The sequence below is a fragment of the Lagopus leucura genome, unplaced genomic scaffold (genome assembly GCF_019238085.1).
Source record: "Lagopus leucura isolate 7727_CA_CO unplaced genomic scaffold, USGS_WTPT01 Super-Scaffold_100017, whole genome shotgun sequence".
In the NCBI taxonomy this organism is placed as follows: Eukaryota; Metazoa; Chordata; class Aves; order Galliformes; family Phasianidae; genus Lagopus; species Lagopus leucura.
The window spans coordinates 9,363,270-9,380,421 of NW_024962271.1; the positions used below are offsets into that span (position 1 = coordinate 9,363,270).

The 17,152-nt window shown below is 39.9% G+C and overlaps 1 long non-coding RNA gene across 1 annotated transcript in view; it reads right to left on the reverse strand.

Annotated features, from left to right (window-relative positions):
* Positions 1-8,452: 8,452 nt before the first annotated feature.
* Positions 8,453-17,152, reverse strand: part of LOC122183325 — a 125,361-nt gene continuing 116,661 nt past the window's right edge. The window contains exon 6 of the long non-coding RNA XR_006180227.1: positions 8,453-8,466. This is a non-coding gene — a long non-coding RNA (uncharacterized LOC122183325). The remainder of the gene's footprint in view (positions 8,467-17,152) is intronic.

Consider the following 17,152-nt stretch of genomic DNA (forward strand, 5'->3'; position numbering starts at 1 on the left):
CTTTTCTGAAATGTAAGGGCAAAATACCATGACCCAATAAAATTCATTACCATTCATTTTTAAATGCAGCTCAAGTAAAGTAGCAGCAATGCATACGTGCTACACCACAACAAATAGAGTATAACATAAACCAGTGACCATGCACCGAATACCTCTGCAAAAAACTCCCACTTTTTCCTCTTTTGCCTAATTCCCTTGAGGTTATCTCTATGCACACTATTATGAGTTACTTTCCTACTTTAGATTTTTAACTTCCTTTGGATAAAAACAAAATCTTACTTTAGGTATACAATAAAGCCCTTATATATGTTGCTAGCTAAATGGGAACATTTAGGACATTATTGAAATATTATGCTATCAGCTCAATTTTCTGCAGTTTAAGCTATAAACACATACATCTGCAAACTCTTATCTGAACCACTGCAGAACTGGCCTGTGAGCACAGTAAGACGCAGCACTGCAGAGCGAGGTTTCAGCTGTTGGGCTGCCGTGCAGATCCTGCAGCTCCTGCGCAGCAGGCTGGAGAGCAGCAAGCTACAGCATGCTTCAGCAAAGAATCTGTTTTCACTGACACTGAGTAGACTCCAGGCAGCTCTAAGTTACCCTCTAGTACAGCTTGAGGGAGCTTGTCTTCCCCCTGCTCTCTCAAAAGGAGAAGGACACGAGCTGTGCTGCCCCTGCAGAGCTGAGGCGATAGGGCTGTCAGTGTGTGACCCATGGCTGGTAATACATCCGCAGCACCTGGTCAGTCCTTGTCTGCTGGGCCTGGGGTGCAACTGCCCTGTGCCAACGACAGGACAAATGTCCTGTCCAGCCCAGCTGATTACTTTTGGCTGCTTGAACATCTAGTAGTTCAGTTGAGCATTACAGAACATTTCTGTTACAATGCATGACAGTTATCTATCATCATCCTTTGTTTCCTCTTGCACCCTTGTCCTCATATGTGTATCTGCATGTAACTTTGCAATCAATTCACAAACCACTCTGCTGCAACAATCCTATGAACAGGTTGGAATCAGTTCATGCAAATTAAACAGACTGATAGCTAAACTATTGTGACTTCAAAAGACTTTTCGCTGCAATAACAACTTCAATCAGCAATCAAGGTTTCCTTCTCATTTTTTTGTTGCTTGCATTATGTAGCAGTTTAATTCACTGTACACTAATTCCAGTTGTGCATTAATTGTATGTTTCTGCACAGTAATTAACTAATCACTCTGTCACTCCCTCTGTATTATGAATAACCTCATTAAGTCAAGCCTGGTGCCTGGTGCCTGCTGCCATTATATCAGCTTTTTGGTTGTTCCAGCTTCTTCTTGACTTACAATCAAATATGAAACTCATGTATTTTTAAATACTTTCTCTCCTGTTTTTCCCCCACTGAAAAATTCATTGTGCTATCAAATCTTTTAAAATAATGTTTATTTATTACACATCTCTTTGCCAGGCAATCAAAAGCTGTTACAATGAAGTGTGTGACTTATTCTCTTTGTGGCAGTGCTTCTGCTGTGTCAACGTCCCCATTTTAATCCCAAGTTTACTAGAAATTAGAATTTACATGTAAAATGCAGCTTCAAGGTTAAAGTCACCATCAGACATCTCTGCACAAGGGCAAATTTCTTTATCGTTATTATTAAGTGATCAGACATTTTCAGGTTATACCTGTGGGTAAAAACTTGTGGCCACATTCAGCAATGTCAGTGAAGCTGTGCACAGAGGGCAGAGCTCACTGGAGGAAGCATGTGCAGGAAAATGCCCCCAGCAGAGAGGCACAAGCCTGGTTAGCAGGACATGTGAGATGTTAAGGCCTTGGATACGCACAGCTCTGAAGAAAAAGCATTGCAGTTGCAGTCTGGTGACTCCTAATTTCAGAGCTTAAGTACTGCTTCAGCAGTTGCTGAATCAAGGTGTTGCAAGATATTCTTTAAAACTATTTTACACAGACAAATCCAACAGCACCTTGTCATTTTTATGCTGAATAGAATGGGGTTTTGATTCCCAAACAAAAGCAATGAATTAAGATTCTAAAATGTGGAAGTGGATTGGAAATTTAACACTTGTTACACCTAAGAGACAACTGCAAATTTTTTATTTATTCGTTTATTTTTAAGGAAAACAGTATTGCGCTTCAATGCAGGCTGTAAAGCTACCCTGGAGTTTAGGAAATACATGGAACGTATTCATCCTTTGAGACAGATAGATTTGGTGGCTTCTAAGTACTTGCCCTTATAAAAACAAAACAAAAAGCACCCAAACAAACAGACTGACTAAACCGAAAACTAATGACTACAAAACTGTGAGCATTTGGAACTTCTGGAGTGGTTTGATTACTGCCTCTTCTCAATATGTCAGCCCTGTAGAAAGGGCTGCTGCTAACCAACAGCACAGCCACAGGGCTGCAGAGCACGCAGCAACTCCTGCCTCACCGTGCCTCTGAGCACCAACATTTACCCAAATACATATTTGTACGATAGACCATAATGGCCTGTTTGCTCTGTAAGAGTCTATTTGGCTGCCCCTAAATGAGTGGTTTGGGTGCACACTGGAAGGAGATATTACTGCTATTGCTATTTGGGCATCTGTTCCTGTCCTATCTGCTACCATTCCTCTCACTTCTGCCTCAGACGCTGCTGCCCCTCTCATAACAACCACTGAGCTCCTCTGCATTCAAATCTGCTTTTCCGTGAGTATCTAATCTTATCTGCTAATTTCTTTGTATATTTCCATTTTGTTCTCTTTACATCTTTACTGTTTTTGCAATTTATTTGAACTCATATATTTGCATTTTCCTTGTACTCAGCCTACCGCAAAGCCTTTACTCTTCAATCTCACACAAAGGCTGCATTATTTGTATTAAAAACAGGTATGATTTATGCCAATGAATTAAGAGCCTGTCCACAAAATCACTTATTAGAGTTCAACTAAACCTGCACTGGCATTGCAGGAAGACAATTTCTGCCTAAAAGTAATGTTTCTCATTGCACAACTAAATACTGCAGCAAGCAGAGAATGGAAAAAATGCAAATATCCGCATGGCTATGGATAGATACAGAGCAAAGGATATTAGCAGTGCCCTGCTACCCAAAAAGAAACTTAGCACACAAGTTGCAGTATATTCCCTGAGTCCACATGGGCTCCTCATTAACCTCCCGCAGTCAGCACACTCTCTGGGCTCGTGCTGGAGGCAGCAGCAGCCTCTCCCTGGCAGCACAAGAGGAGAGGTCGTGGAGTGAACTATATATATCTGTCATCCTCTCCCTCCCTTTTTCATAGGGAGAATTAAATTGTTAACAAGGGTGACAGGTAACTGATTGCACCAGACAGCTGATTAACATTGTGCCAGGATAAATAAGGCAGTTTTCAGCTCTCCAAACTATCATAGCAGGTTCCCTTCGGGTTTAGTTGACATCTCTCCACAACTTATAACTAGCTCATTTGGGAGAGGTGGGGGAAAAAAAGAGGTCTTTAACCATGACTGCAGACACTGCAAGAAGGAGTATGGAGAGATAAAAAGATGGCATGCCATCAATTCCATGTGCATCTCCCATCACCCTGAGCTCCTCTCACAGGAAAGCCTTTATACTCCCATTTTAGAAAGGAAACAGAAATAGTATTAAAAAGTCACTTTGAAACAGTACATGTTTTCTTCATTATTATACCCCAGTTTGTCCTACAAACAAGAGTCTGAACTGCCAAAGAGTTTCTAAGAAAACAGACTTGAAGCATTCCCAAGGTTGATTTCCAGTCCCTGGATTTCAACATAGCCAAGGGTAAGCTTTCAAAATCATCAGTCCTTATGAATCCAGCCTGCCCCAAACAGTCTGTATCAAGTAGTAAAGTGCTCAAGCACTTAATTGCCAGGAACTGCAGTGCTACAGTGCAAGTGAAGCACTTGGTGCCAGCCCCAACCTCCGGGTGTGGGTATGAAAGGCACGCTCTCTGCTATCCTTCAGCTTATACATTAAGGGCACAACTGGATGGAATATGAGATTGGTGATAGAAAAAACTCAAGGTAAACTGAATTTAGTTTGGGGAAAAAAGTATATTATAACTATCTTTTCACATTTCGTTATAACAGCAGATTTTAAATAAACAGCTTTGAACATTTTTTTAATTCAAATCTTCTGCAACATCTATGTGGGTCTCAGGTACACCGTAGAAACCTCATAGCTTTAGATTGGATCCTTATCTAACCAAAGTAAACTAGCACTTATGTCAGTCTTACTAAACTGCTTGCCTGTTTGCCTGCAAGTCATTTTTCAAATTGAATTAGAACAAAGTAATTGTTTCTATTGACACTGTGCACCTTTGCACTGAGCAGGGCAATAGACATTATTTATTGAAAAAACATGGATGACATTTTTCTCAAAACAGCATCATATGTAATTTTATATATTTCAAATTTAATTTGAAATGTTAAATTTATGTTCTCCAAATATTTTCTGAAGGCAGCCTTGACTGAGGAGAACACAGCAAAAAACAGGTAGATAACACCAGCAGCCTGGAACCACGCTTCTGGTGAGTCTTCACTTAATGTCTCGTAATATGAGGTGAGCTCAACAGGAAAGAGCTGCCAGTACTGGAGTGACAAATAAGTGGCGTTCACTTTCATTTCTGTGCACAGCCATTGGCAGCACTGATGAGGAAGGGCATCAGGCAGCTGACAACAGTTACCAGCAAGATACAGCTGGTGAAACACAGCTGTGCCATAACAAGCCTGCAAGCCATGCTCCTGGCTACACTATTTCCCCTTCTCTACCCTTTCTGCTTTCATTGGGATTGATTCTGTTTGTACAGAAGCTCTCTCAGCAAACTTTGGCTGTCAACCAAGCATTGTTTCTGTGAAAGCAATCCCCCTCTTCTGCACTCCGGCCATGGCAGGCTAGAAACAGACTTGGAGTGGGTCACAGACAACTGGATGTGAATCCTTCAGCATGCAAATTTCACCAAAATTACTGCAAACAGCTAACCAACAAACTTACCTGTGGACAGCCTTGTGATCTCTGCACTGCTATATATCTGCTACTAAATACAGGCCTTTTCTTTACATGAGGAAAACAGCATGTTTTCCTGCTTTTCATTTAGATGACGCAGCATAACCAAGTTCACAGCATGCACGTAATCAATCCCCTCCTCCACCAGTTTTCTACTCAACCTATGTGAAGTACAACAGAATACTACAGATGTTTCATCAAGACCAAAAGTAGTGGAAAGTTCCTTCCAGTGAGTAGTGTGAAGTGGAACAACAATTTAGCACAATACCATAAGGCTTCAATTTAGCACAAACAAATATTTGCTAAGAAATCACAATGAAAGAAACTTGGATTTGAATGCCAGGATTGTATTCTGGAGGACATTCAGACAGAAATAATGGAAAGCTCATTCTTCTGTAAATGCTATGAGTCTAAGGTTAACTCTTGCACTGGACCTCTTGCTACTGCTGAATAGCCTATGTGTTATGGTGGCATTTCCCATCTTACAAATATATCAACTTATTTTCCCCCCAAAGATGTATTCCTTCAGTGCATTCAAAAACATAGACAAGATCTTTATTTATTGAAACACAGTACTATAAACCTTAAAACTCCACAAATCATCCAGTCCATCTACTAATCTGAAACATCACATAAAAAACAGCCCACAAAAGGAAAAGAAAAACAGTAGATATAGGCACTGTTGATAGAAGTGAAACATCATTAGTTAAGCCAAGAGTTAGAGGGACTACATCTCTCCAAATGGAGCAGGCATGACAAAAGCCTTAAAGAATGAAAGCAGCGAAAGTATCAGAGAAATAAATCATTGAGGTTTATGCTCCTCTCCTGTTCAGGGCACAGGATGGCATTTGGTGCACACCTGTTATATACACTTCAGACAAGACTTGCATTCTTTGGTGGCTGGTATAATAACTAGCAGAGACAGTTTAGGCAAAAAAGAAACAACCAAGCATAAAGACACTGGACATTTCACTGACTTAGATCTCAAACAACAAACAAGCATGTTTACAGAGCCCTGTGCCATTTGCTGAATCACAGTACCAAGGCACAGCACACCTGGAACGAAAACCCTCTCAGCGTGCTCACAATCTTTTTCTTTTCCTAATTGTTCTGCTCAAGAAGAAGCAAAATTGCTTCTGACAGGTTCTTGGTGATACTGGTAAAGTATCCACAGGCAGGCCAATAATCATACATGAAAGAAGAGTCAAACTCACCCGACTGGTGAAGGGGCTCTCCGGCTGTACAGCACTCCTCCATAGGAAGCAGCCCAGGTCCAGGAGATGCTCTCCCTTTGGGGGCCAGCCCTTATATGAGCCCAGGGCTGCTGCACCCGTTCTGATCTATGAGAGCACAGGTGCAAACAATTGGCCTGCACTGCCTGGGCTAACCACACGCCTCCCCCAGGTGCTCAATCAACAGTTCCCTGCTCTCATCCAGCATTAAAGATACATTTTTCTATTTTGCTAGAAGATACATGCTGCTAGTTCTGATCACCTCCTCTATTAATAGACTTTTCAAGACAATTCAAATTTTGAAATAACTTTGTAAAATTACAGAAAAAAAACACAATGAACCAGGGAGGAGAGTTTGTACAATTAATTTTTGGACAACAGGTTATCAATCAAAATAAGAAGTAACTTTGAGTTAGAAAGAATCAATAGGAAATAGATACAACGTACAAGGACCCAGCTAAACCAGCAAGGCTCTCCTGAAGCTCAGGTGCCTGAACTGCCCTTCCCAGTAAAACCACGTCTTTGTGCTAGCCCAGCTCAGGACCACCGAGCACTGCAATTTGCAGGACAGAACTACTGTCCTGAAGGATGATGAATTGCATAAACTCAGCTGCAGCCTGGAGTTTCATCACATCACCTGCACCTGCAATGGGCACAGACTAATTAACTTGCTACTGCTGATCCTAGCTCAGTAGTTTACTGTGGCCACCTTATTGTGAATTCTAGGTGTATTTCTTCCCTAACCAGGATAATTTCACAGCCTTGTTTTTGATAGGACTTAAAACATTTAAACCAGCAAAAATCTAGGGCAGGATTTTGCTAGTGGATGGGAATATGATAGACACAAACTCTGCTTTTCTCAGAGGACATAACCTTTGGATTTTCACTATTATTCTATTTTGATAAATTTTGATGCTAAATCAACATAGAATCATTAGAAAGTGTTATAAACCTGGAACATGATTTCAAAGAATACAGTAACATCACAGTATTATTAGGTGGTAACATTTGAAGTTAAAAAAGAATCTCTATTTTCAGGTTAGTCTTTGGAGCTTTAAGGCTGCATAGAAAGATTTTTCTTATCATCCAAATCACACCCCACATCATTTGTGCATGCTCTGATAAAGTGGCTGGAATATCTGCACTGCAGTTTAGCAGTGTTACTCAGAATGCAAATTGACTTTCACCCTGTTGTTTCTTACTTACAAAGGTCAATTTTGTAAAAATTGTCATCTTGATTGATATTATAATGCCCATTTCTTATAAATAGCTTTGTTGATAAATGCAGCCATTTGCAGTTGGGGTGGATGCTTTTCTCCAGATTATTGAGAAAACTGAACACTATAACAAGTGCTGAAGTCTGGTGCTCCTGCAAACAGGTAAAGATCATCTGGTTTCAAACCCCTGCAATGAGCAGGGATACCCCTCACCAGCCCAGGGTGGCCAAAGCTGGCCTTGAACACTTTCAGGGATGGGGCAGCTACAGCCTCTGTGGACAACTGTTCCAGTGTTTCACCACCTTCGAGGAAAGACTTAATATCTAATTTAGATCTACCCTCTTTCAGCTTAAAAACATTACTACATTACTCCTTGTTCCATCACTGCATGTCCGTATTAAAAAAAAAAAAAAAAGAATCTCTCAATCTTTCTTATAAACCCTTTTTAAGTGTTGAAAGGCTGCAATAAGGCCTTCCTGGAGAGGATAGAAGTCTTTTCATGTCTAGGATAAAAGTTTTGGTCAGAATGAGATCTCAGAATAGGCACAAGTTCCCTGTGCTAACCAAGATGAGAGATACCTGAGATCAACACTCCTTCTTTTGTGTTTTTCAGTGTGGACACTTGAGCCTCCCTAATCCTGGGCTTAGTAAGCTCCCAGAGCAAAGACAAATGAGTACTGAAAAAGAGAAAAGGTCTTCATTTCATTTTGATGTGAAAGGGGAATCTTTTTTTGAGTCTTAACAGAGACACACAGTGCTAAACGCCAAACGTTAATAAAAACACTACTCATTCAAAAAGCACCATTTCAGTAGGCTAAGAAGGTCAGAAAGACAATATTTATTACATCAATAACTCAAGTTGAAGTTCTAGGAAGATACCAAGTTTTACTGCGGAAAGGGTCATTTACAACCTGGACAGAAAATGCAGACACCAATTTTACAATTCTTTATATATACTCACATACATAAAATTCTTGTAGGATTTGAAGAAGGCGCTGCCACATGTCTCAAATAAGTCTGATCCTGGACAAGAAGTGGCCAGAAAAAATTTTAATTAGTAGGGACATGGCTGGGGCTCCACATGTTGCCTATGTTTAAGAACGACTTTCATAGCCTATTTCTTCCTGCTTTCATTTCTAGCTTTTGTTTTTTAGGCCTGTGTATGGAAATGTGCTAGGAAAAGAGAAAAAAGTCAAATCACACTCAAGTTGAAAAATAAATGTCAAAAAGACAAAGAGGTAAAAATCAATGTATTTCAAACATAAAGCTATGCATTCTTTTAACATGAATAACTCAAAAATTGGCTGCCATTCAACTGAAAAGTGAAGTCTGGAATAATTCCTTTTATTCCTCATTCCACTAATCCTAGCAAGGTTTGTTCTGTTAATACATCTCTCTTTCTGAACACTGCCTCGGCGCAAAACTTCACCCCTGTTGTAAGTGTCCTGGAGTTCTTTGTATCACTTCATTTCCTTCAGAAAACTGGATGGACACCTCTGAAATAGCAACAAGTCATCCTGGACATATATGTCATTTCTTTCCTTTTTACATTCTAACTGCATACGTTCCCTACTATTTCCCAAACAAGCAAAATAACTGAAGTTTAATTAAATCCACAACAACTTATCAGCTATTTTCTTGTGCAATTCAGATAGATTTAGTACATACTTCTGAGAACAGTTTCAATTGGAAGAAGTTCTCTAGGTTTGCTGTAATTCACATCTTCCCCTCCCTACCCTACTCTGAGAAATCAATGTCAGATTTACTCTCAGAACATACATAAATTCATTCAGTAATTTTCAATGAAACATAGGTCAGCTGCTTTCAACAAGAAAGCTGCTACAAAATATTGCAGTTTAAGTTTCCCTGCTCTGCTTAACAGCTTATAAGTCCACTAGCATCATGGAATGACAACTTCTCCAACTTGCCAGAGATCTACCAGTTTCTGTGATGGGAGATCAAATATTCTGCTGTAGGTTTGTCTTCTGTTAATTTTGATATGTTGGAACTTTGATTTCTATTAATGCAGCATGTGTTTTTTACTCTTCTTACATGCAGGAGCTCTACTGGCTGTATGTTTTCTTCTCCTCATCCCTTAGCTCCTTTCATGAAAAGCAATCACCAGGGTGCACTCAGAAGTCACTTACAACTCAGCATATGCAACTATTTGCCATTTTCTTTTCCTTTATTTGTAAAATTCAGGGCGCTGACAACAAGACAGACCACAGCCCCCCAAGCCCCGCACTAAATTTCATGATCCTATTGCACACAAAATGTTTAGCTTTTGTTTAAATGTATCACTGATTACTGCTCTCATCGCAAACTACAGACCATGGGTAGTAACCGCAATCAGGAGAAGAGTGCTACAGAAAGAATATCTGGATTAACCACACATAGCAATTATTACACACATTTTATCACTGTTTACTTCAATATAGCTAATTTTCATTAAGATGCAAATTTACTGAGTCGCAGCTATTTGAAGGAAGAAAGTTTGCAACTCAAGAGCACGTACTGATTAGGTGGTGCTTGCTCCAATGTTTATTTGGGATTGAACCAAGGCCATTTGCCTCAGTGCCATTACAGTATTAAGAGGCGTAACTCTGCAATGTCATTGGGCTGTCTTGCTTCCATTGTGAAATGTCCCGATTACAACAAAATTACGTGGAATTTTTCTCTTGGCTTATGCACCTCAGCACAGAATACCTATTCCTATACTAATCACAGATAACTACAGTTAAAAGAGAACTATGATTGTTACTCATGGGAACAGCACAATATCACAGAATCCTGATACCACTGCACTAGCAAACAGCACCTGCCTAACAAGAGCACTTTGTTAGCCCCACACCCCACTTGTGAAGCAGTGGTTATTCCTCCAAAAATCACAGCTGACGTGCCAGTCTAAGCGTGCTGTCTAGATGATCTATATTTAAGCTGGAAAATGATTATCTATTGTTATTATTAAATTGTACCTTTTTCTGGAGCCAATAATTTGTCATTTGCAAGGAGAAAGGCAGAAAAATGCATAATCAAGGAAAGAAGCTGAAGAGGTGGATGCTTAACTGTGTTACGGACTTTCTTTAATTAAAGCCTCTCTTAACCTGCTCTTAATCAAAGCAAGTGGCAAGCTCAGCAGATGGGTACAGCTGTGCATAACAACCATGCAGGTGTTTAATTTTTATATTTAGCAAGTATGCTAAGCAGCATTCAAATGTTTGGGGTGACAGGGTTGGTTTGTGAGGGAGGGATTCAAAAACACATGTCACAAAAAAGGGAGATTATTCCGCACTGTTAAATTACTCAATCAACTTCACTACTTCTGTGTTAAATCCCAGCTCGAATTACAGGGGCAGATGTATAATCTGGGAGGCTTTCCAGAGCAATCTCTCTATCTTTTGCTCCTCACTTCCTTCATTTTTTTTTTTTTTCTTTTTCTCTTAAGGCAAACTGTACTGAACTGCAGGCTTCTGCCTTCTCACGTACTAAAAGCAGTTCGTATTCTTTCTCTCATATTCCCACTACAAAAGACACCAGATGAGTCAGAGGAGACAAACACACACATCCTAGGTAGAAATAGATTACTGTCAAGCTAGGAGCTTGGAAACACACAAAGGCAGCAGTGAGGGAGGCTGCAGAGGAAAGGAACCTTACCCAGAACTCTAAGTCAGGACCCTGTGCAAATCCAGAAAACTAATTATTGAGATCATAAGAATACAAGATAACATTCATTTTGGCTAGAAATCTGACTAATACAACTAAAATGAAAAACAGTAATTCAAGACAAAGTCGGGGAATGTTCAAAAGGCTAACTTTTGCATTTTGTGAACAGAAGTTATCCCCCACATTCCTAGTACTTTGCAGCATCATTTATGTGCAACATGATAAAATAAGGCCAGATAAATGAAACACAGGAAAAATAAGTATTTGGCATCCTCTATAGAAAGTACAGAAGAATAGGAAGAAATTTTCACAAAGCCAAGGGTCAGTAGTAAAAAAAGAGCTTGGAAAGAAAAATTAGTGTAAGGTAAAAGTGACAGCACCATCACCTGCATTGATAGGTGTATCCAGGCATCCATTATAGCTACAGATAACGGAAGAGGCAGAACGTGGATAAGGAGAGCAATTTCAAATCACGCAAGTCAGTGTTGATAATGAAGTGATTCAGAGACTGCAGGTACTACCTTTCCACTCATTTTCACGTACTACACTACATTAAAGGTTAGATAAAAATAGATTACATGCTTTCATAATATTGCTTTCCCACATATTCTCCTGGTATTCTATGGTCTTTTAAATTAGAATAAAAATATCCACCAGATTCGCTCTGTGCTTTTCCTTGCACAGAAAAGAAGTTCAAATACCTTTGCTTAGCAATTTGAATATAAAGTGGAACAGAGCTGCTTAAGAATTCCTTACATCAGTATTTCTCAGACTTGGTGAAAATACAAGCCCCTTTCAGCTCATCTGTTTCTACCTGCTTGTGAACTTTGAGATAGTTGGTAGAATATTTTGAACATTTCTAAAGCTTTTTCTACTACATTTCAGTTCCTCTGACGTTGTTTTGTAGTCTTCAGCAAATGGAGTGGCACCGCACAGCTGGCAGAATGCTGACTTGGCTGACTGTCCTAATCAGAGCACATATTGGTTTAACGCAGGCATTACTGAATAAGGGCCTTCGCATCAAGCTGAAGATTTACAAACATTTAGGACTTCTCCTTATGCAATAAAAGGAATATTTGTTTAGCTTTCAGTCAGATTGTTGATGAACATGACTCTGGGAGCACTTCAGGTGCTCTTGGGGTGACTGAGATTCATATGATCCTAAGTGAAACACCTCCCAGAGTCCCCTAAAAAGTCCCATGCCATGGAACTGATCTGCAAGTGAACTGAGGAAAGGCCAAGGTCTGAGAGCACAGCCAGGAACAGTTGCCCTTTTCTGTCTTTAGTTTTTACAGTCTGGAGAGAGAAACATAAGCTACCGTTCAGAGATACATCTGTGATTTTAACCTACGTAGCCCTCAGCGCAAGCATTTGGGAGACTCAACTCAAGGTATCTCACATAACTCAGTGTTTTCCATTTCGACTTACTGTATCACTAAATATTTGCTATGAAAAAAAGAAGCTGTACAGGAATAATGCTATACAGCAATTCCTAACTGAACTCATCTTCACCTTACATACCCAAAGTACGCACCTTGACAGGATTAAAATACATCTGAGCAGTTTTCTGGCTATCCCCAGTAGCCAGAATTCAGAAAGATCAGGGAGCACTCTTTTCCTGAAGAGATAACATTATTATTTTGTCCTCTTGTTTTGTTCTCAAACTAGCTTACAATAAAATGACTTCTGTAATACAGGCTGTAGCACAAATGAAGTACAAAGAATTATTTTAGTCATAGCATTTACACGAGTCACACAGCACAGCTGATAAATGTTTTTATTCATCACACTTCACTTAAAAGCACAAATTTTATCTTTTTAGCATTTTGATTTCCAATTTTTTTCCTGTTCTATTTCTGCAATCATAACGTCTATTTGTACAGCAGATGAAACACTAGTTATACCTTGGAGAATTAGAAATATAAACAGAATAATCATTTAGGTCAAAATTAAAATTAGAGTCTAAAACTGTGTGTAGGAAATAGCACAATTTGTATTTACAAATTCTCATAGACTTAATTTGGAAGCGGAATAAGCAGTATTCAAAGCTAACTTTGATGACAACCTATACTTCCATAAATATTAATTATCAATATGTAACCAGCTAAACCATTCTAACTATATTTGCATTTCAGAGTGATTATTTTTGTAGCTAGCATATTAATTTCCTTGAAATGAATAATTTATTATAGTTATTTCCAATTCTGCCCTGTGTGTATTTCCAAGAAAATGGTGTCCTAAGGCCTGAATAATTACCAGACAAGTACTAGATAGCTCCCTTGATCTTTGCTGGAGATATGTATGTACGTGAGCTCTCAAGGCTGCCTACCATTTTCTTCAGCAGGCAATACTAAGGAAAGACTGGAAAATACAACTTCAAGGAGATTCAGAGTCTCTTTGAATCAAGATGATTCACAGTTGCATTCCAACACTACGCAGTTATGTAGGGACATCCTTTCTGGTCTCTGCGGAGTATTGAGGACTATTATTTTGACTCATGTTCTATAACTTGGTCACAGACAAAAGCAAAGCCAGGCGACATGCAGGTAGGGTGCTGCGGGGTCCTTGTTGAACGAGACAGGATTGCAGCCATGGGAAGCAAGTTTAAGTTGTAAGAAAGACAACAACATGTCAACTCCAGAGATACTGCAATTTTTGAGGGGTATAACAGATCTGGGACCAAATCTGTCCTGCAGCCATCCTGTTCCCTGGCTGCAGTCACATGGCGCTCACAGCCCTCACCCTGCATGGCCCTCATATCAGGGAGCAGCAGTACAGCTGCAGATGCTCACCCTGTTTCATTCTTAGCCTCAGAAGACAGCAGTCTTTTGGAGATCTGAGTGTGAAATAAACTGCTTCCAGCTCAGCGTCAGGTAAACTGCTGACTGTCAAAATCTTTGGAATATGTCAGAATCTGGGTAGTTATAGTTTATATAGAGACTATGCTTCATGTGCAGTGTTTGCTGTCTCCCAGCTTCGGTGGATAACATGCTGCTGTACAACAATCAGCTCTTCCAGAATAAGGGAAAATGCCTCATCTTTGCTGTAAACTACACGCAAACAGAAAATGGCATCTACACTGGCAGCAAAAGGATTTCTGTTCCCTTATAAATACACAAAACATACACTGGCACAATAACCAATGCAGAAGGCTACAAGTTGTATACTCACAACTTTCTTACACAAACTTCCTAAGTGTGAATATTAAACAGACACTGGCACCAACTTCCAGGCCCTACGCCTGTCAACCTTCCTTACAATCATCTTGAACGTTTTAAGAAAAGCAGAAGTTTCTCATACAAAGGACTAAAGCATGAGCACTTACAGCAAAAGCTGAAGATGGAATTTACTGCTATAATTCTCCATCTAATATTTGCACAAGAATAATCAATTAAGACATTCCCAGATGGTTTTAACGTCTAACAGATCTATAGCATGACAGTAAGAGTCACAGAAGAGTGGCACCACTAAGACAAATTATATGAATAAGTGACATTAGAATGCACTGCCAACACACCCAAAAAGTTATTTTTAAGGACTGTGACAAGAAATATTCCTATTAAACTGAGTAAATTACCAGAATGTAACCATCATTACTGAAAAGAGAAATTCACTTGTTACCATAAAAAGAATTCACTGTACAGACTGTGGAAATGTATATTCTTTGGACTTGTTATTAAAATAAATGTAATGAGTTATAACTAAATGGGTCTTAAATTGCAATAATTAGCTAGAAACACTGATCAAATGAGCACAGGTGAACAGTGCACATATCAAAGCACACACTGAAGGAAATGAGAATAAATGCTCTCTCTCTTTCAAATGCTGCATCCTCAAGCAAGCAACCTGATGTCAGCTCAAGCAACCAACATCACTGATGTAATTACACAACAATACAGGTTTTATTATATAACCACATGGAAATCCGTAGGCAGGGCTGAACAGCCCTAAAAGGAGATTTAATTAAGTTTGCAGATGATCTAATTATGCAGAGCTGGAACTAAAATGTATGAACTGGATCTGCTCAGCTCTGACACTTCTTTCCAGCTTTTTATTCCAGAATTTCAAAGATTGTTTAAAAAATGAAAAATGATAAAGGAGGGAAAAGCAGCAGATTGGCTGAAACACGATGACTTTTTTCCCATCAAAAATCACCATAAAATGGAAAAGGTACTGTGCAACACAATAAATGGCAGCTGCACCAGAGATGAGCTTTCATATCCAACCTCTCAACAAGCTGAATATTTGCTGCTTTTGATGAAAAGAAAATGCAAAAAACTAAATAAATCTCAGTTAAAATTTTTTTAATGTATTTTAAGTTGACAAACACATCCCTAACATCACTGGCATCAGCCTAGTTCTGCTGACAGCTCACTGCAGCCCTCCTGCAAGGACCCAGTTCCTCTGTCCCTTCCCCAGAACTTCTGGTAGCAGCCAAGGGGGCTACCTCCTGCTCCTTGCCTGCAGGCAGGTGCTCTGATCTCCTCCTACACACATCTCATTCTGCCTCCCAGGGACGCAGTGCCTTCCTTCCAACTACTCAGGCAGCCAGAAGCAGCAGCACACTGCAGCAGGTTTGCCTATGGGCTGCCTCTTTGGTCCGCTTCCTACCCACCCGCAGGACTCCTCTGAGCCTTGCAATAGGTCAGCTCCAAAAAGCTACAAGTGCTTTCCTTGGACTCAACTCATTAGCTCACGAGGCTGCTTCTTGGGACAATATCTCCTCTTCCAACAGCAGAAGTTAACAATCAAATTACAGTGGTAGTCTTTTCCCTCAGAAACATTCACTGTGCTCCAAGCTGTGTACGCACAAAGCATTGCCACTCTAGTTAAATAATAAAAAGCCCAGGGGAAAAATAACATAGAAATGGAAATAGCAGCGTAATGGACGACAACAAAAGGACAACTCATTTCTGCAGCACTGAGACCTGCAGAGCACACAGCAGCACCGAGGCATGGCAACATGCTGCAGAGGACACAGGTGCTGCTGCCCGGCTCACCACCGCCTCTCTCACACTGACTGCCAGGGTGCCTCAGCTGTAGCTTTGTTGGCTGTGATTTGAAGGTAAGGAGTTAAATGCTTTTAGTAAATACACAAGTGACACTAAGGCAGTCAATGAAATCAGCCGTTGCTCATTATCTGTTTTTGTCCAGAATACTTAGAAGAGTTTCTCCATACTTTTCTCCAGTTACTGCTTGCCAGTTGCCTCTATGCTTGATCAGTGATTTCTCTTTGCTCCCTTGGCTGTTGTCTATCCAATGACATGCTTAGACACATCTGAGAAATTCAGGTGTCTCGCTCTCCTCACTCACGTCTATCCCAATTCAATTCTCTTTCAGTTCTCTTTTCCTCTCAGACAATTCCTTGTTAGCATAAATCACCTGTCACTTAGCTTGATAGATTTAGCTGGATTCAAACTGAGAAAGCTGAGATAATTCTCAGCTCTCACAGCATTCTTTATTTTGCCGTTTTCAGGTTTCATATAGCACTGCCAATTTAAATGGTTTCCAAACTTCATTTTAATATCATATATTGTATAATTACAGTTCTGCTAAGAAGAATGGTCTAAGGGAGATTTATGGCTGTGTGTGACAGGTATTTTGAGGTACTCTTTTTAGCCATGTTTTTCACTGCCTTCCAAAGAAATGTTTGCGGTACCACCTGTGCAGGAAGAAAATACTCATGCTGATAAATCATGTGTGCATAGAGGGTTTTACCATTGTTCATCTTCACTGATTAGATAAAAAGCATTTACTTACACTGAGAAATAAGCAAGGAATGTTTCCTACTCAGTTTACTTCAAAGTACACAAACAAAAAACTAGTAACAATCTCACTTACAAGTGAGCCAAGAATAATGTGTTCACAATTGTAGCAGTATTCTACTTTCAGCCCAGAGTATTTCCAAGGCAGGGCTTAGGATAACCAGCCTCTATCTGCTGCACAGTAGGGCCAGGGCAAACTCTGTGCCCATTCCAGCCCCCAGGCCTGCGTGGGGCTGCTCAGCAGTGTCCTGTTCTCAGCATGAATGTGTGTGCAATGCAAC